Here is a 21,777-nt window from a genome sequence, read left to right on the forward strand (position 1 = left end):
GGCAGAAGACTTTCAGTCTTCATAAGGTAGCGCACAGCACTGCAGCTGTGCGCCATTGTTGTCAGCACACTTCATACCAGCGGTCACTGAGGGTGCAGGGCGCTGGGGGGGGCGCCCTGGGCAGCAATGTATTATACCTTTTTTATGGCTAAAATACATCACATATAGCCCTTGAGGCTATATGGATGTATTTAACCCCTGCCAGATCTCACAAACTCCGGGAGAAGAGCCCGCCGTTTTAGGGGGCGGGGCCTATTCTCCTCAGCACACGGCGCCATTTTCCTACTCAGCTCTGCTGTGAGGAAGGCTCCCAGGCTCTCCCCTGCACTGCACTACAGAAACAGGGTTAAAACAGAGAGGGGGGGCACTTATTTGGCGATATGATTACATATGTGAAAATGCTATAAGGGAAAACACTTGTATAAGGGGTTGTCCCTGTATAATTATAGCGTTTTTGGTGTGTGCTGGCAAACTCTCCCTCTGTCTCCCCAAAGGGCTAGTGGGGTCCTGTCCTCTATCAGAGCATTCCCTGTGTGTGTGCTGTGTGTCGGTACGTGTGTGTCGACATGTAGGAGGACGATGTTGGTGAGGAGGCGGAGCAAATTGCCTGTATTGGTGATGTCACTCTCTAGGGAGTCGACACCGGAATGGATGGCTTATTTAGGAATTACGTGATAATGTCAACACGATACAAGGTCGGTTGACGACATGAGACGGCCGGCAAACAAATTAGTACCTGTCCAGGCGTCTCAGACACCGTCAGGGGCTTGTAAAAACGCCCATTTACCTCAGTTGGTCGACACAGACACTGACTTCAGTGTCGACGGTGAAGAAACAAACGTATTTTCCTTTAGGGCCACACGTTACATGTTAAGGGCAATGAAGGAGGTGTTACATATTTCTGATACTACAAGTACCACAAATAAGGGTATTATGTAGGGTGGGAATAATCTACTTGTAGTTTTTCCTGAATCAGATAAATTAAAGTGTGTGATGATACGTGGGTTTCCTCCGATAGAAAATTATTAGAGGTATACCCTTTCCCGCCAGAAGTGAGGGCGAGTTGGGAAACACACCTTAGGGTGGATAAGGCGCTCACACGCTTATAAAAACAAGTGGCGTTACCGTCTCCAGATACGGCCGCCCTCAAGGAGCCAGCTGATAGGAAGCTGAAAAATATCCTAAAAAGTATATACACACACATACTGGTGTTATACTACGACCAGCAATCGCCTCAGCCTGGATGTGCAGCGCTGGGGGGGCTTGGTCGGATTTCCTGACTGAAAATATTGATACCCTTGACCGGAACAATATTTTATTGACTATAGAGCATTTTAAGGATGCATTTCTATATATGCGAGATGCGCAGAGGGATATTTGCATTCTGGCATCAAGAGTAGATGTGATGTCCATATCTGCCAGACGATGTTTATAGACACGACAGTGGTCAGGTGATGCAGATTCCAGACGGCACATGGAAGTATTGCCGTATAAAGGGGCGGTCCATCGGACCTGGTGGCCATGGCAACAGCTGGAAAATCCACTTTTGTTACCCCAAGTCACATCTCAGCAGAAAAGGACACAGTCTTTTCAGTCTCAGTCCTTTCGTACCCATAAAGGCAGGCGGGCAAAAGGCCAGTCATATCTGCCCAGGGTTAGAGGAAAGGGAAGAAGACTGCAGCAGGCAGCCCATTCCCAGGAACAGAAGTCCTCCACAGCTTCTGCCAAGTCCGCAGCATGACGCTGGGGCCATACAAGCGGACTCAGGTGCGGTGGGGGGTCATCTCAAGAGTTTCAGCACGCAGTGGGCTCACTCGCAAGTGGACTCCTGGATCCTACACGTAGTATCCCAGGTGTACATTGGAAATTCGAGACGTCTTCCCCTCACAAGTTCCTGAAGTCTGCTTTACCAACGTCTCCCTCCGACAGGGAGGCAGTATTGGGAAAAAATTCACAGGCTGTATTCCCAGCAGGTGATAATCAAAGTACCCCTCATACAACAAGGGAAGGGGTATTATTCCACACTATATTGTGGTACTGAAGCCAAACGGCTCGGTGAGATCTAAAAGATTTGAACAATTACATACAAGGGTTCAAATCAAGATGGAGTCACTCAGAGCAGTGATAGCGAACCAGGACGATATGGTGTCACTGGATATCAGGGACGCTTACCTACATGTCCAAATTTTGCCCTTCTCACCAAGGGTATCTCAGGTTCGTGGTACAGAACTGTCACTATCAGTTCAGACGCTGCCGTTTGGATTGTCCACGGCACCCCGGGTCTTTACCATGGTAATGGCCGAAATGATGATTCTTCCTAAAAGAAATATGGACGCTTTCCTGATAAGGGCAAGGTCCAGAGAACAGTTGGCGGTCGGAGTAGCACTATCTCAAGTAGTTCTACGACAGCACGAGTGGATTCTAAATATTCCAAAATCGCAGCTTTTTCCGACGACACGTCTAATGTTCCTAGGAATGATTCTGGACGCAGTCCAGAAAAGGATGTTTTCTCCCGGAGAAGAAGGCCAGGGAGTTATCCGAGCTAGTCAGGAACCTCCTAAAACCAGGAAAAGTATCAGTGCATCATTGCACAAGGGTCATGTGAAAAATGGTGGTTTCTTACAAAGCGATCCCATTCGGTAGATTTCACGCAAGAACCCTTCAGTGGAATCTGCTGGGAAAATGGTCCGGATCGCATCTTCAGATGCATCAGCGGATAACCCTGTCTCCAAGGACAAGGGTGTTTTCTTCTGCGGTGGCTGCAGAGTGCTCATCTATGAAAGGGCCGCAGATTCGACATTCAGGACTGGGTCCTGGTGACCACGGATGCCAGCCTGAGTGGCTGGGGAGCAGTCACACAAGGAAAAAATTTCCAGGGAGTGTGATCAAGTCTTGAGACTTCTCTCCACATAAATATACTGGAGCTAAGGGCAATTTACAAGGCTCTAAGCTTAGCAAGACCTCTGCTTCAAGGTCAGCCGGTATTGATCCAGTGGGACAACATCACGGCAGTCGCCCACGTAAACAGACAGGGCGGCACATGAAGCAGGAGGGAAATGGCAGAAACTGCAAGGATTCTTCGCTGGGCGAAAAATCATGTGATAACACTCTCAGCAGTGTTAATTCCGGGAGTGGAAAACTGGGAAGCAGACTTCCTCAGCAGGCATAACCTCCACCCGGGAGAGTGGGGACTTCAGCGGGAAGTCTTCCACATGATTGTAAACCGTTGGGAAAAACCAAAGGTGGACATGATGGCGTCCCGCCTGAACAAAAAACTAGACAGATATTGCGCCAGGTCAAGGGACACTCAGGCAATAGCGGTGGACGCTCTGGTAACACTGTGGGTGTACCAGTCAGGGTATGTGTTCCCTCCTATGCATCTCATACCAAAAGTACTGAGAATCATAAGGAGGAGATGAGTAAGAACGATACTCGTGGTTCCGGATGGGTCAAGAAGGACTTGGTACCCGGAACTTCAAGAGATGCTCACGGAAGAACCGTGGCCTCTACCTTTAAGAGAGGACCTGCTCCAGCAGGGGCCTTGTCTGTTCCAAGACTTACCGCAGCTGCGTTTGACGGCATGGCAGTTGAACGCCGGATCCTGAAAGGGCATTCCAGATGAAGTCATCCCTACCCTGGTCGAAGCCAGGAAGGATGTAACCGCAAAACATTTTCACCGCATTTGGCGAAAATATGTTGCGTGGTGTGAGGCCAAGAAGGTCCCTACAGAGGAATTCCAACTGGGTCGTTTCCTACATTTCCTGAAAACAGGACTGTCTATGGGCCTAAAATTAGGGTCCATTAAGGTTCAAATTTCGACCCTGTCGAATTTCTTCCAGAAAGAACTGGCTTCAGTGCCTGAAGTTCAGACGTTTGTAAAAGGGGTACTGCATATACAGTCTCCTTTTGTGCCCCCAGTGGCACCTTGGGATCTCAATGTTGTTTTGAGTTTCCTAAAGTCACATTGGTTTGATCCACTCACCACTGTGGAATTAAAATATTTCACATGGAAGGTGAAGATTCTATTAGCCCTGGCTTCAGCCAGGCGTGTGTCAGAATGGGCGGCTTTATCATATAAAAGCCCTTACTTAATTTTTCATTCTGACAGGGCAGAATTGAGGACTCGCCCTCAATTTCTCCTTAAGGTGTTTTCTGTTTTTCACATGAACCAACCTATTGTGGTACCTGCGGCTACTAGGGACTTGGAGGACTCCAAGTTACTTGACGTTGTCAGGGCCCTGAAAATATATGTTTCCAGGACGACTGGAGTCAGAAAATCTGACTCGCTGTTTAGCCTGTATGCACCCAACAAGATGGGTGTTCCTGCTTCTAAGCAGACGATTGCTCGCTGGATTTGTAGTACAATTCAGCTTGCACATTCTGTGGCAGGCTTGCCACAGCCAAAATCAGTAAAAGCCCATTCCACAAGGAAGTGGGCTCATCTTGGGCGGCTGCCCGAGGGGTCTCGGCTTTACAACTTTGCCGAGCTGCTACTTGGTCAGGGGTACACCCTGACTGAGGAGGACCTGGAGTTCTCTCATTCGGTGCTGCAGAGTCATCCGCACTCTCCCGCCCGTTTGGGAGCTTTGGTATAATCCCCATGGTCCTGACGGAGTCCCCAGCATCCACTTAGGACGTTAGAGAAAATAAGAATTTACTTACCGATAATTCTATTTCTCGTAGTCCGTAGTGGATGCTGGGCGCCCATCCCAAGTGCGGATTGTCTGCAATACTTGTACATAGTTATTGTTACAAAAATCGGGTTATTCTTGTTGTGAGCCATCTTTTCAGAGGCTCCTTCGTTGTTATCATACTGTTAACTGGGTTCAGATCACAGGTTGTACGGTGTGATTGGTGTGGCTGGTATGAGTCTTACCCGGGATTCAATATCCTTCCTTATTATGCACGCTCGTCCGGGCACAGTATCCTAACTGAGGCTTGGAGGAGGGTCATAGGGGGAGGAGCCAGTGCACACCACCTGATCCTAAAGCTTTTATTATTGTGCCCTGTCTCCTGCGGAGCCGCTAAACCCCATGGTCCTGACGGAGTCCCCAGCATCCACTACGGACTACGAGAAATAGAATTATCGGTAAGTAAATTCTTATTTTTTTATATAGTTTATGCAGTTTTAGTACTAGTCATTTATGCGGTGTATGGTTTCTGTAGTGTTTCACAGATTCACTTCAGTCTCTGCCCCAGTGGATCTTATAAAATCTACTTCCTACCATACAACTCTCAAACACTGTAAAATTAGATTTATTGGCTTTTTATTAAACAAACAGTATGTCTTTGGAGTGCATCTTGAAACAAGGACTCGGAGAATCTACAAACTAAGCATATACTACACGGATAAGACATCCTCTGGAATCAAAGCCAGTACCACCAGCAATTTATTAAAATGCACACAAATTAACAGGTGGCTACCAAACACAGCTGTTCAGTGGAGCACTGCCCAGGAAGGAATAACCTATTTGGTTCAGTAAACACAAATTTTATCTGATACCAGATACCTATAACCAGAATAAGTCTCATGAATGACAGACCTGATCCATCTTGCTATAGTATGCTAAAATGCTGGTCAATCTCTTCTTTGATTCAAAGAAAACCAGCATAGCAGATGTCTTTCATAGACACGTTTCAGGTGTATTAGAACAAGAACATCTCGTTTAAAAAAAAAAAAAAAAAAAAAAGAGCTTCTTCCCATCTGTTATCATTAGTCTTAATATGACTGGTGATTTGTAACCTATATGTGAATATCCCAGACTTTAAATTTCGTTATTTTTTATTGTCAGTTTATTGTCATTGTTAAAAAAAAAAAAAAAGATCTATCTATATTTATCCAAGTACGTCTCCAGCACTGAAATCACATCCAGAAGTGTTACGGTGGTGCTTGAAAATTTTTGAACCCTTCAGAATTTTCTATATTTCTGCTAAAATGTGGCCTAAAACTACCTCAAATTTTCACACAAGTCCTAAAGGTAGATAAAGAGAACCAAATGAATGAGACAAAAAAAATTGAGCGCTCTCTTTATGGAGGAAAATTATCCAAAAGTATGTGAATCTTTGCATGCAGTATCTTGTATGACCCCCTTGTGCAGGAATAACTGCATGTTAACGTTTCGGGTAACTGGTGATTAGTCATGATCATCAGCTTGGAGGAATTTTACTCCATTCCTCCGTAATAAACAGCTTCAACTCTGTTATGTTGGTGGATTTCCACCCATGAACTGCTGACTTAATCCAATTGAAATGTTGTGGAAAGACCTTAAGGTCAGGACTTTGATTTGGTCATTCAAAACATTTAAATGTATTCTTCTTTAACCATTCTTTGGTCAAATGACTTGTGTGCTTTGGGTCGTTGTCTTTCTGCATGACTTACGTTCTCTTGAGATATAGCTCATGGACAGATGTCCTGACATTTTCATTTAGAATATTCTGGCATAATTCAGTATTCATTGTCCCATCAATGATGGCAAGTCGTCCTGGGCAGATGCAGTAAACCAGGTCCAAACCATTATACCACCACCACAGTGTCTCACAGATGGTATGAGGTTATGATGCAGTGTTCTCCTTTCTCCAAACTTCTCATTTAAACCAAAAAGCTCTATTTTGGACTCGTCTGTAGACAAAACATTGTTCCAATAGCCTTCTGGCTTGACAAGGTGATCTTTAGCAAACTGCACATGGGCTGCAATGTTCTTTTTGAAAAGCAGCATTTTTTTCCATTCAATCCTGCCAAGCACACCATTGTTGTTCAGGGTCCTCCTGATAGTGGACTTATGAACATTAACATTAGCTAATGTGAGAAAGGCCTTCAGTTGCTTAGAGGTTACCTTGGGTTCCTTTGTGACCTTGAAAACTTTTGGTGTGATCTTTGTTGGTCAACCACTCCTGGGGTGGGTAATAGTGGTCTGGAATTTCCTCCATTTGTACACAATGTGTTTACAGATGATTGGTGGAGTTCAAACTCTTTAGAGATGGTTTTGTAACCTTTTCTAGCCTGATGAGCATCAACAACTCTTCTTCTGAGGTCCCCAGAAATCTCCTTTGTTTGGTGGCATGATACAATTCTACAAACCTGTTTTGTGAATATCAGACTTTGATAGAGCCCTGTTCTTTTAAAAAGACAGGTTGTCCACTCACGCCTGATTGTCATCCCATAAATTGAAAATACCCGACTTTAATTTCACCTTCAAAATATCTGCTAAGCCTAAGGGTTCCCATACTTTTGCCACTCACAGATACGCGATATTGGATAATTTTCATTAAAAAAAAATAAAAAAAAAATAAAAGAGTGCATCTATTTTTTTGGTCTTATTTGTTTGAAAATATGAGGAGTTCACAAACTTTCAAGCACCATTTCAGCTGTCCATCATTGGAAGATTACAGGTCCTTTAGAAGAGGAATGAATATCTTCCATTTAAAGGTGGAAAGTAGACACCAACTTAGGCTGTCATCCTGAAAGATCAGAAGAGACCTGCAAGACAGGGACTCCAATTATGGAATTTGTCAAGCTGAGGTAACAGCTTGAAGAGATGCCATCTTACAAGCCAAAAAAGCTGAACTAAATCTGCAAAAGTTTCAAACAATGGATGGTAAAGTGCTCAAAGAACCAGGCTAAGATACCATGGTACTATGGAAGGTAAAAAAACATCTGCCTCACAATTCTCTACACCTTGAATGTACAACACAAAATTTGCAGGCACAAAGCGTTACGATCAAGACAGAATCTGGAAGGCCTTACTAACCAACAATTCCTTATACTCCCGATTTATAAACATCCCTCTTGTGGCTCTTTACAATTCTGTAGCACTGACTGGGCCCCTCTCTCAGAGTGTTCAGAATAGCTAAAAACATATACCATATAAGAATATGTATATTACAAGGAAGCGCATATATATAATCTATTTGATTAAAAATTGTAAATATTTTTTATTTAGTATTCAATTTTCTTAATAATGCATGACATAATAAAACCTTAAAACACACCAAATCTGCAGTGCAAAGAAGTCCAGAAACTGTGACTATTACCGTCCAGATAACCATATACCGCTGGAGCTCCAATAAGGATTTTCTTTAAGCACACTAAGTGCTATTTTTGTAACTCCCCGGTGAAAAGCTGGTTATTTTAAAGTGATATCCGTTGTTACTTTGTATCCACTAGCCAGAACAATATACTTTGTAGGAACTGCAAATGTTCACAATGTGCCTGCCGCACAGCAGCTAGTGTCCCCTTTCTCACCCCACCGCCAATGATTATTGCTCACCACAGCCGTACGTTGAAGCCTCAGTGCGGCTAGATCTTAAATGGTTAGTACCGAAGTTCTCTGGCGGGAGCGGCGGTAACAGCAGCGTCCACGGGGGAAGGGTGCACACTTTCAAAGTTGGTTTTAAAAGATTCTTCCAAAGTGTTCTCTGGCATAGAGGGATTCTGGACAGCCTGCCGGTGTTTAAAATGGATCCTTAACGCGTTTCTCCGTGCTTCCAATCTCACGGTTTCATCAGAAGGTATTGAGGTGCATTAGATTGTCCGTATTTAAATACCAGGTACCCAATCAATGGAGAGCATTAATTAATTAAACTTTTACAGGTGTGTTGATCTTCTAAACCTGTGTTATCATCTCTCATTAGTTCACACATTAAAAACTATAATAAACTATAACATAAGGCAACAACCTACTTATATTCATTATACAAATATAGAGAACCATTTCGTTTATAGTATATATTCCGTATTATTCATTTATTTATTTGCACAAGAGACATAGGAGTTAATTTTCATTTTAAATCTTTTTAGATGATAACTATCCTTTCTTATAGCTCAAAATAATGTGCAGCCGTGTGGCTCAAGAGGCTGAGGCCTCCACCTGCAACCGGGCAGACCCGGGTTCAAATCACCCTCAGAGCACAGGAAAAAAGATTTTCAATTTATTTCATATTCATTAGATATTTATTTTATATATTAATTATACTTACTAGAATTATCAAAACCAGACGTAACTTGATTCTAAGAAATATCTCGAATATATACACACTTTCTTAACACGATTGTATTTCGTATCTCATATAGATGTAATAATTTTGATTTATTAATACATATAAAAATCTTTATATAAACATAATTGTCACTAAACATATTATTCGGAAGAGAATCAGGCTTATCATACAATAACATAGTCTTATATGATTAATAAATCCCTCAGATATTTATAGTGTAAGCCCTTTATAATTTTGATCTATATATACACATACCATATATTCATTTTAGCTTTCCCACATTTTTTGTGTGTGTGTATATATATATAGCACTCTCTCTCTCATGCTCTTAAATGTTATTTTTATTTTTAATCCTTCAGAGAGTATAGACCCAATAATGTTCCCCAGGGGTCTCTTTCTTTATACATTATGCAGTCATATGTCATATTGCTCATTGGGATGTCCTATATATTGTTCATCTCAATTGAATCATTCAAACCATTCGGAAACAATGTACCCAGGGAGAAGATCCAAAACGCTTCGCGTTTACATAGAAGATTGAATCTATCCCCCCCTCTTGTTGTACTTTTAACATGTTCCACTCCTTGTATCCTGATCCCTGAAACATTACTATGATGTTTATACTTCACATGTCGCACTAAACTGTGTGTACTAACCCCCCGTCTTATATTGTTTTTATGTTCTAAGCATCTAATGTGTAACATTCTAGTCGTACGGCCTACGTATTGTATGCCACATACACACGTAATTACATATATAACATATGTGGTACGGCAGTTAATATGTTGTTGTATATCAAACGTGGTCCCATTTGAATAGGATGTAATGGTTGTGCTTTTATCTAACATAGTGCTACATGTGGAGCATCCTAGTTTTCTGCATCTATAGTTCCCCTTTTCCGTATGGAGCTTCTGTAGCCATGTACTTTTGTTATTAGGACCATTTTTTATAGATTCATAGTGACTAGGTGCCAAAAAGTTTTTCAAACTCGAAGCCTTTTTAAAGATAACTTGTGGTTTATCTATTAATTCTTTTGATAGGATCTTATCAGTTTTTAAAATAGGATAATTCTTCTGAATAATACGTTTGATCTCTTTTGAACAAGCATTATATTTTGTTATGAATCTAGGTTGACCATCATTAATGGAATCTTTTACATCTTCTTTCTTTTTATAAGTAAGAAGGGACTCTCTATCGCATTTCAAAGCCTCATCAAACGCATGTTCTATGATATCTAAAGGGTAATTCTTTTCTTTAAATGCTTGCGTTAATTCTAAAGCTTGAATTTCAAATTGTTCAATTGTTGAACAATTTCTACGGAGTCTAAGGTACTGGCTTTTTGGTATATTATTGAGCCAGGGGCGGTGGTGACAACTATGATAATTTAAGAAATTATTAGTATCAACCTCTTTTTTAAAAGTAGAGGTATCGATATAATTATTTTCTATTCTGAGGGCGATATCCAAGAAAGTTATTGAAGATTTGTGTACTGTGCTCGTGAAGGATAACCCAAATTCATTATTATTAAGATATGTCAAGAATTCCTCTATCTGATGCACATCCCCATCCCAGATAAAAAACATGTCATCAATATATCTTCCATATAGCACCAGGTTCGCCCCGAATGGACCACCCCAGACATACTTGTCTTCTAGGTGACCCATATAGATGTTAGCTAAACTCGGGGCGAACCTAGTGCCCATTGCCACACCCAATATCTGTAAGTAAAATTTGGTATTAAATGTGAAATAATTGTGAGTCATAATAAATTTGACCGCCTCCAAAATAAACCGTCTTTTGACTATATCCAATGATTTATCCATGCTTAATGTGATTTCAAGTGCCTCAAGCCCCAATTTGTGGGGTATATTGGAGTACAATGACTCCACATCACAAGTCATAAATAGATAACTATTTTTCCATTTTATATCTTTAATTAGATTAATAAAGTGGGTGGAATCTCTAATATATGATCTGAGACTTATAACATGTGGCTGTAAATAATAATCAACAAAGGCAGATAAATTTGAAGTGAGGGACCCTACACCAGATATTATGGGACGCCCAGGAGGTGCATGTAGTGACTTGTGAATTTTTGGGAGGTGATAATATGTGGGAATAACTGGGTGTGTAATAAATAAGAAAAAATACTCAGACTTGGATATCGCCCCCTCATCTAGCGCCACATCCAGGAACTCTTTTAGTTCTTTCTGATATCTGGAGGTGGGGTCAGATTCAAGTGTTTTATAGAACAATGTACTATTCAATTGTCTATAAGCCTCCTTCAAATAATCCTCAGTGTTTTGTACCACCGTCCCCCCGCCTTTATCTGCAACCCTAATAGTAAGTGATTTATCTTTAGTTAGACTATTCATGGCCCTTCTCTCTTGGGAATGTAAATTATCTCGCTTTTTCATTAATGTCTTTGAATTTTGACATAGTGATCTCATGTCATTTAAAGTTATATTAAAAAAGGTCTCAATTCCCCCACTAAGTTGATTAGTGGGATAGAATTCTGATTTCTTTTTAAAGGGGCCTTTCTTATTCTTATCAGCCTCATACAAAGGTATCTCACTAGTCTGACTGTTGTTTTCTTGTTTTAATTCAATAAGAATATTTAAAGGCAATAAATCCGCATCATCCAAAATTATAGGATATCCCTCTTCGCCTTGTTTTTTCAAACATTTAGTAGCGAAGTAGCGTTTTCTACATAAATCTCGAGTATATCGATTAAGCTCTACATAGAGTCCGAATAAATCAGGTTTTTGTGATGGTGCGAATTTAAGACCCTTAGCAATTAGTGCCTTTTCACTTTCACTAAGTACACGTGAAGAAAGATTAAATAGACCTTTATTTCTTAGTTTTTCCTTGCGCTTTTTGATAGATTCCCTTCTTCCTCCTCTTCTTCCTCTGTATCTAGCTCTTTTCTTTTGGGAGAATTGGTTTGTAAGACCTGATATCTGTTCTTGTTTTTCCATATTGGATACAGTCTCTGGTCTAAAAAAGATGTGGAAGTATCTTCCATATGTGGTTCGGTGTTCCTAGGAGTAGTTTTTGGTCTAGCTCCTTGTGTGTATGCCCTTGTCCTATTGTCTGGACTTCTTTTGTGTTTATTATACTGTTGAGATATTTGTCCAGACTCACGTACATATTCTCTCCTTTGTTCTTTCTGCGGAACTGTATTATGATGGAATCGTTCTTTTTCTCTATATGTAATTCTATCCCTAGAGGGAATTTGTTGTCTGTTGTTTCTCGATCTACTGGTAGATCTAAAACTTTCCGAATTTATTCTATGTCTCCTATTATAGGATCTCACTTGGCCCTGTTTGTAGTCTCCTTGATCCCTTGATAATTTTTTATTTTTATTTGTAATAATAGTCTGTTCGAACTCCTCGACTTTACCATTAACGATACGATCAAAGTTCCTAAAGTCAGTTCTAACTTCAAATGGTTGCAATAATTTTTGTATATTTTCGATTTCTATAGAGATGGCCTTAACTTTGTCATCTCTATATGAAATTAATAACTCCATAAGTGCAAAGGAACATGTATCAAGTATATTATTCCATTTTTCGGTTAATTTGTCATCCTCTTTAAATGAGCATGACTTGAATATCCTTAACCCTCTGGGTATCATCTTTTCTTTTACATATCTCGTCAATAGCATTTTATCTAACCAGTGCCGAGTTTCGGCCTTTAGTAGATTTTCTAATCTGCTGAATAATTGATGCATATCCAGGGGGTTAATTTGATCATCCTCTCCCACATTTTCTTTATTTATTAATTCATTCAAAATCAAGTTACGTCTGGTATTTCTCTCTCCTATGTCTCTACGTGTTGCCATAATAACAAGTGCTGCTCAAAACTTAGTAGAAAAAACACCAAAACAAAACCACACAGCTTTGACTGTCTAACCACTAATGATTTCAACTGTCAAACCTGTGTAACAATCAAGCGCACTAAAACTAACTCCTTAGATGGGTACCAATTTTAAATTTGAATACTAAATAAAAAATATTTACAATTTTTAATCAAATAGATTATATATATGCGCTTCCTTGTAATATACATATTCTTATATGGTATATGTTTTTAGTGTTCAAGTTTGGAGTAAGGTAGAATACTCTATTGGGAGCTGCAAATATATCATTTAAAATTGGTACCCATCTAAGGAGTTAGTTTTAGTGCGCTTGATTGTTACACAGGTTTGACAGTTGAAATCATTAGTGGTTAGACAGTCAAAGCTGTGTGGTTTTGTTCAGAATAGCCCCAGAATACTGAGAACATTTAACTGACTTGTGCGCAATAAAGCTGTCAAAGCTCACTATAGGTAAAGTGTCAAACACGCAAATCTTGAACACAATTTACCAGAACACCTACAAGAGGTAAGGCGCTTGAACCAAAAATTTTACATTCCTTAGGAGTTGACATAGATACACTGGTCTGGTCCAAATGATGTCCTTACCGACAGATAACTCATGTTCTCTTCAGCATATCAACTCTAAAAGAACAGATTACATACAATACTGTGTTTTGTTAATGATGAGTGCCAAATCCAGAGAAATTATAGACTACTACCCAAATAAGAGACCACTGCCCACACAGGAACTCCACCTCCAATTCCTCCCACAAATGGTATTCCTGGGGGGGGAATTCAATTGTTTGAAAAGTCAGTTGGGTGTGTTTTTTCCTAACTAAGACAGGGAAAAACAAGACACCCAACTGGCTTTTCAAATAATTGAATTCCACCCTTGGGAGTTTACACCGTTCAGCGTATATCGCAGGGGAAAGAAAACTCCAAAAGTACAGTAATTTATTGACACATGAAGGAACAAACGAATAAAAAGGAAACCAAATGGGCTCATACCAGATGTTCAGGTTTACCGAACAAAAAGTGGACATAAAAGCAGTTCTAAAATAAACACCAGTTGCCGGATGTATGCCTTGTAAATGACTGCTCCTAGACAAAAACGTCTGAGTTCGGCTGGCAACCTGCACATCAGGCAAACATGGACGGCATTACATCCGGCCACAGGCGTCCCTGCATGTTCTCACAGAGTACAATAGATCCTCGGGTTCTCTGCTTTAATGTGTTTTTATACTTTCATCTTTTTCAAGGCCTATGTTGCTTCATGTGTCAAATTGTACAGTACTAAGTTTTCTTTGCCTGGCACTCATCACTAACAATACTACACTGTTGGATGTAATCTTTTCATCTATCAATAAGGACATCCTAACATTTATGAAACAAGCGACTTCTCTTTAATAGGCGTTTGGTAAATAGAGTGCCTGAATACTGATACATGGAAGCGAAGACGCAAGGTTATTTCTTTCCAGCACTGAAAATTTGCGTCTTGTCATTACATTGGTCCAGTCAAAGATGGTCCAATCAAAAAATGGATGGCCTTTGGACTAGTTTTCCAGCCTTAACTACCACCAAACAGTAACAGTGCAAAGGGCTGACCTGTCAGCAAGATACACACCACGGCTAATTTTACCGCAAAAGCTCAGGTGAAGAAAAAAAATAGGAAATAACCTACTTCTTGAAGTTATCCACCAAAGCTGTCGGGTCAAATAAAACATCTAAAGCCTGATGGACTGCCATAATCAGTTAATCAATGCCCTCACCAAAGAGCTCACTGTCAAAAAATAGGATTTTAATTACCCAACGGTAAATTCTTTTCTCGTAGTCCATAATGGATATTGGGGAGACTTAGTACGATGGGGCATAGATGGGGTCTAAAGGATCTGGTGCACTTTAAATTTCTTTACTGGGTGTACTGGCTCCTACCCTCTATGCCCCCTCACACAGGCAGCTGTAGGGTAAAACAGTGCCTGAAGGAGAAAGGACATATATGAGAGAAGGAACATAATAACAATGAGTGGTGAGATTTATAAACCAGTACACCACTAACATACAACAGCAACAGCTGAACAGGTAATCATATAAAAGAGAACCTGCAGAAAAGGTAACACACTGAGGCGGGCACCCAATATCCCTTATGGACTACGAGAAAAGGATTTACCGTTAATTAAAAAAAATAGGATTTTAATTAACTACCGGTAAATCCTTTTCTCATAGTCCGTAGAGGATGCTAAGGTCCACATTAGTACTGTGGGGTATAGACTGGTCCACCAGGAGCCATGGGCACTTTAAGAGTTTAAGTGTGGGCTGGCTCCTCCCTTTATGCCCCTCCTACCCGAATCAGTCTAGAAATTGTGCTAGAGGAGACGGACATACTTCGACAGAAGGAAATACACAGATCGTGGTGAGATTCACACCAGCTCACACAGAAGGCAAACAAAGCTAACCTGCTTGGAACAATCCAGCAACAGCTGAACAACAGTACTTAACCAAGTAACAATGCAGTACTGAACCAAGAAACAACTGCAGGAAAACGAAGCGCTGGGCGGGTGCCCAGCATCCTCTACGGACTACGAGAAAAGGATTTACCGGTAGGTAATTAAAATCCTTTTTTCTTACGTCCTAGAGGATGCTGGGGTCCACATTAGTACCATGGGGATGTACCAAAGCTCCCAGTACAGGAGGGAGAGCGCGGAAGCTCCTGCAGAACTGATTGGCCTCTGAGGACCTAAAGTTTGGTCAAAGTATCGAACTTGTAGAACTTAGCGAACGTGTTCGACCCTGACCAAGTAGCCGCTTGGCAAAGCTGTAAAGCCGAGACACCCCGGGCAGCAGCCCAGGAAGAACACACCTTACAGGTAAGAGTGAGCCTTAACAGATTTTGGACACAAGCCTGCCGCAGAATAAGCATGCTAGATAGTGAACCTGATCCAGCAAGAAATCATCTGCTTAGAAGGACACCCAATCTTGTTGGTGTCATAAAGGACAAACAGAGTCCGACTTTCTGTGACGAGAAGTTCTCTTCAAATAAATCTTCAAAGCCCTCACAACATCCAAGGACTGTGAGGAGTCAGTAATCACTGGCATCACAATAGGTTGGTTGATATGAAAAGCAGACACCCCTCGGAAGAAACTGCTGACGCGTCCTGAGCTCAGCTATATCTTCATGGAAAATTAAGTAGGGGCTTTTGCAGGACAAAGCCCCCAATTAAGACACACGCATAGCAGATGCCAATGCCAACAGTGTGGCCGCCTTCCAAGTGAGAAACTTGACCTCAACCTCCTGTAAAGGTTCCAACCAATCTGATTGCACGAACTACAACACCACGTTAAGATCCCAAGGTGCCGTAGGAGGCACAAAGGGAGGCTGGATGTGCAGCACCTCTTTCAAGAACATCTGAACCTCAGGGAGGGAAGCCAACTGTTTCTGGGGAGGGGGGGGGGAATGGACAAGGCCGAAATCTGAACTTTTATGGAGCCCAAACGTAGGCCCACATCCACACCTGCTTGCAGGAAGAGGAGAAACCGCCCAAGTTGAAACTCCACCGTAGGAAATTTCTAGGATTCACACCAAGACGCATACTTTTTCCAAATGCGATGGTAATGTTTAGACGTTACTCCTTTCCTAGCCTGGATCAGGGTAGGAATAACCTTTTTCGGAATGCCTTTCCAAGCTAAGATCTGGCATTCAACCTCCATGCCGACAAACGTAGCCGTGGTCATTCTTGATAAGCGAACGGCCCCTGTTGCAGAAGGTCCTCCCGAAGAGGAAGAGGCCTCAGATCTTCCAGCAGTAACTCCAGAAGATCCGAGTACCAAGCACGTCTTGGCCAGTACGGAGCAATGAGGATCGCCTGAACTCTTGTTCTTTTGTATAAGTTTTAGAAGCCTTGGGATGAGTGGGAGTGGAGGGAACATACACCAACTGGAAGGTCCACAGAGCCACCAATGCGTCCACCGCCACTGCCTGTGGGTCTCTCGACCTAGAACAGTACCTGCAAAGCTTCTTGTTGAGGCGGGAGGCCATCATGTCTATGTGAGGTACACCCCAAAGACTTGTCACCTCTGCGAACACCTCTGGGTGGAGTCCCCACTCTCCTGGATGGAGATAAGTGTCTGCTGAGGAAGTCCGCTTCCAAATTGTCCACTCCTGGAATGAAGATTGCCGACAGCACCAACGCGTGTCTTTCTGCCCAGAGGAGGATCTTTGTTACCTCTGTCATTGCAGCTCGGCTCTTCGTTCCGCCTTGTTGGTTGATGTAGGCCACCGTCGTTACATTGTCCGACTGCAACTGAATGGCCTGACCCTGCAGAAGATGTGCCGCTTGTAGAAGGCCGTTGAATATGGCTCTCAGTTCCAGAATGTTTATTGGAAAGATGTATTCCAGACTTGACTACCTTCCTTGGAGGTTTTCCCCTTGGGTTACTGCGCCCCAACCTCCACCTCTGAGACTTGCATCCGTGGTTAGAAGGATCCAGTTCTGAATCCCGAACCTGAGGCCCTCCAGAAGGTGAGGCATTTGCAGCCACCATAGGAGTGAAATCCTGGCTTTCAGCGACAGACGTATCCTCTGGTGCATGTGTAGGTGGGATCCCGACAACTTGTCCAGAAGATCCAGTTGGAAGGACCGTGCATGAAATTTTCCGTACTGTAGAGCCTCGTAAGAGGCAACCATCTTCCCCAGAAGACGAATGCACTGATGAACCGATACCCGGGTAGGTTTCAAGACATCTCGGACCATTGTTTGTATCACCGACACTTTTTCCAGTGGTAGAAATACCCTCTGCACTTCCGTGTCTTTCCCTAGGTAAGAAAATCTCCTTGTCGGCTCCAAATGTGACTTTGGAAGATTCAGGATCCATCCATGATCCCAGAGTAGACGAATCGTGAGAGCAATGGCTCTGCAAAAACTTCTCCCTGGATGATGCCTTTACCAGATCGTCCAGATATGGAATTATATTTAATCCCTGCCTGCGGAGAACCATCATCTCTGCCATCACCTTGGTGAAATCCCTCAGTGCCGTGGAGAGGCTGAATGGCAGTAGCTGGAACTCATAGTGACAGTCCAACAGTGCAAATCTTAGATAAGCCTGGTGAGGCGGCCAGATTGGAATGTGAAGGTACGCATCCTTGATAACCAGGGATACCAGGAATTCCCCCTCCTCCAGACCTGAGATCACCGCTCTGAGACTCCATTTTGAACTTGAATTCCTCTCAAAGGGTTTAGAGACTTCAGGTTCAAAATTGGTCTGACCGAACCATCCGGTCTCGGTACCACAAATAGGTTTCAATAGCAACCCTTGTTTTCCAGATGAGTCCCCTGCATGCTGAGACAGCCATGGAAGACGTCCTTGCATTCAGATGACTCAGATCCTTCATGGCCTCCACCATGAAACCCGCAGAATCATGTATGTTGCGTAAAATAAGAATTTACTTACCGATAATTCTATTTCTCGGAGTCCGTAGTGGATGCTGGGGTTCCTGAAAGGACCATGGGGAATAGCGGCTCCGCAGGAGACAGGGCACAAAAGTTAAGCTTTAGGATCAGGTGGTGTGCACTGGCTCCTCCCCCTATGACCCTCCTCCAAGCCTCAGTTAGGATACTGTGCCCGGACGAGCGTACATAATAAGGAAGGATTTTGAATCCCGGGTAAGACTCATACCAGCCACACCAATCACACTGTACAACCTGTGATCTGAACCCAGTTAACAGTATGAGAACAGAGGAGCCTCTGAAAGATGGCTCACTACAACAATAACCCGATTTAGTTAACAATAACTATGTACAAGTATTGCAGATAATCCGCACTTGGGATGGGCGCCCAGCATCCACTACGGACTCCGAGAAATAGAATTATCGGTAAGTAAATTCTTATTTTCTCTATCGTCCTAGTGGATGCTGGGGTTCCTGAAAGGACCATGGGGATTATACCAAAGCTCCCAAACGGGCGGGAGAGTGCGGATGACTCTGCAGCACCGAATGAGAGAACTCCAGGTCCTCCTTAGCCAGGGTATCAAATTTGTAGGATTTTACAAACGTGTTCTCCCCCGACCACGTAGCCGCTCGGCAAAGTTGTAAAGCCGAGACCCCTCGGGCAGCCGCCCAAGATGAGCCCACCTTCCTTGTGGAATGGGCATTTACATATTTTTGGCTGTGGCAAGCCTGCCACAGAATGTGCAAGCTGAATTGTACTACAAATCCAACGAGCAATAGTCTGCTTAGAAGCAGGGGCACCCAGCTTGTTGGGTGCATACAGGATAAAACAGCAAGTCAGATTTCCTGACTCCAGCCGACCTGGAAAACTATATTTTCAGGGCCCTGACAACATCCAGCAACTTGGAGTCCTCCAAGTCCCTAGTAGCCGCAGGTACCACAATAAGCTGGTTCAGGTAAAACGCTGACACCACCTTAGGGATAAACTGGGGACGAGTCCGCAGCTTTGCTCTGTCCGAATGGACAATCAGATATGGCTTTGTGAGACAAAGCCGCCAATTTTGACACTCGCCTGGCCGAGGCCAGGACCAACCGCATGTTCACTTTCCATGTGAGATATATCAAATCCACAGATTTGAGTGGTTTAAACCAATGTGATTTTTGGAATCCCCAAAACTACGTTGAGATCCCCCAGTGCCACTGGAGACATCAAAAGGGGTTGTATATGCAGTACTCCCTTGACAAACTTCTGGACTTCAGGAACTGAAGCCAATTCTTTCTGGAAGAAAATCGACAGGCCGAAATTTGAACCTTAATGGACCCCAATTTGAGGCCCATAGACACTCCTGTTTGCAGGAAATATAGGAATTAACCTAGTTGAAATTCTTCCGTGGAGCCTTCCTGGCCTCACACCATGGAACATATTTTCACCTAAACTGTGATAATGTTGTGCGGTCACCTCCTTCCTGGCTCTGACCAGGGTAGGGATGACCTCTTCCGGAATGCCTTTTTCCCTTAGGATCCGGCGTTCACCCGCCCCTGCGTCAACGCAGCTGCGGTAAGTCTTGGAACAGACATGATTCTTGCTGAATCAAGACCCTTCTTATCTCTTGAAGTTCCGGTTACCAAGTCCTTCTTGGCCAAACCGGAGCCACGAGTATAATTCTTACTCCTCTCCTTCCTATAATTCTCAATACCCTGGGTATGAGAGGCAGAGGAGGGAACACATACCCGACTGGTACACCCACGGTGTTACCAGAGCGACCCAGCTATTGCCTGAGGGTCTCTTGACCTGGCGCTTCAGGTGGGACGCCATCTTATAACCACCTTTGGTCTTTGATTTTTTTGCTCAGCGAAAAGTTCTTGCTGTCATTGCCCTCCTGCTTCTTGTGCCGCCCCGTCTGTTTACGTGGGCGACTGCCATGATGATGTCCGACCAGATCAGCACCGACTGACTTTGAAGCAGAGGTCTTCCTAGGCTCAGAGCATTGGAAATTGCTCTTAGCTCCAGTATATTCATGTGGAGAAAAGTCTCCAGACTTGACCACATTCCTTGGAAATTTCTTCCCTGTGTGACTGCTTCCCAGCCTCTCAGGCTGGCATCCGTGGTCACCAGAACACAGTCCTGAATGCTGAATGTGCTGTCCTCTAGAAGATGAGTACTCTGCAGCCCCCACAGAAGAGACACCCTTGTCCTTGGAGACAGGATTATCTGCTGATGCATCTGAAGATGCGATCCGGACCATTCGTCCAGCAAATCCCCCTGAAAATTTTTTGCGTGAGATCTGCCGAATGGAATTGCTTCGTAAGAAGCCACCATTTTTCCCAGGACTCCTGTGCATTGATGCACTGATACTTGGCCTGGTTTTAGGAGGTTTCTGACTAGTTCGGATAGCTCCCTGGCTTTCTCCTCCAGGAGAAACACCTTTTTCTGGACTATGCCCAGAATCATTCCTAGGAACAGCAGACGTATCGTCGGAAAAACGCTGCGATTTTTGGAATATTTAGAATCCACTCGTGCCGTCATAGAACTACTTTAGATAGTGCTATTCCGACCTCCAACTGTTCTCTGGACCTTTCCCTTTTCAGGATATCGTCCAAGTAAGGGATAATTAAGATGCCCTTTTCTTTGAAGAGAATCATCTTTTCGGCCATTACCTTGGTAAAGGCCCGGGGTGCCGTGGATAATTCAACGGCAGCGTCAGAAACTGATATTGACAGTTCTGTACCACGAACCATAGGTACCCTTGTTGAGAAGGGCAAATTTGGACATGGAGGTAATCCTTGATGTCCAGGGACACCATATAGTCCCCTTTTTTCCGGTTCGCTATCACTGTCTGAGTGACTCCATCTTGATTTGAACCTTTGTATGTAAGTGTTCAAAAATTTCAGATTTAGAATATGTCTCACCAAGCCGTCTGGCTTCAGTACCACAATATAGTGTGGAAGACTAATACCCTTTTCCTTGATTGTAGGAGGGGTACTTTGATTATCACCTGCTGGAAATACAGCTTGTGAATTTTTTCCCAATACTGCCTCCCTGTCGGAGGGAGCCTTTGGTAAAGCAGACTTCAGGAACCTGCGAGGAAAAGATGTCTCGAATCTCCAAACTGTACCCCTGGGATAATACTTTGTACGATCTAGGGGTCAACTTGCGAGTGATCCCACTGCACGCTGAGACTCTTGAGACGACCCCCCACCTCACCTGAGTCAGCTTGCACGGCCCCAGCGTCCTGCTGAGGACTTGGCAGACTCGGTGGAGGGCTTCTGTTCCTGGAAAGGGGCTGCCTTCTGCAGTCTACTTCCCTTTCCTCTATGTCTGGGCAGATATGACTGGCCTTTTGCCCGCATGCCCTTATGGGAACGGAAGGATTGAGGCTGAAAAGACAGTGTCTTTTTCTGCTGAGATGTGACTTGGGGTAAAAAGGTTGGATTTCCCAGCTGTTGCCGTGGCCCCCAGGTCCGATGGACCGACCCCAA

General features: G+C 43.2%; 1 protein-coding gene across 2 annotated transcripts in view; it reads right to left on the reverse strand.

The window, feature by feature from the left end:
• DNAJC8 (DnaJ heat shock protein family (Hsp40) member C8) overlaps positions 1-21,777 on the reverse strand; it is a 250,520-nt gene that overhangs the window by 15,450 nt on the left and 213,293 nt on the right. The window lies entirely within an intron of this gene.

This window comes from Pseudophryne corroboree, chromosome 2, assembly GCF_028390025.1.
Source record: "Pseudophryne corroboree isolate aPseCor3 chromosome 2, aPseCor3.hap2, whole genome shotgun sequence".
NCBI classification, from domain to species: Eukaryota; Metazoa; Chordata; class Amphibia; order Anura; family Myobatrachidae; genus Pseudophryne; species Pseudophryne corroboree.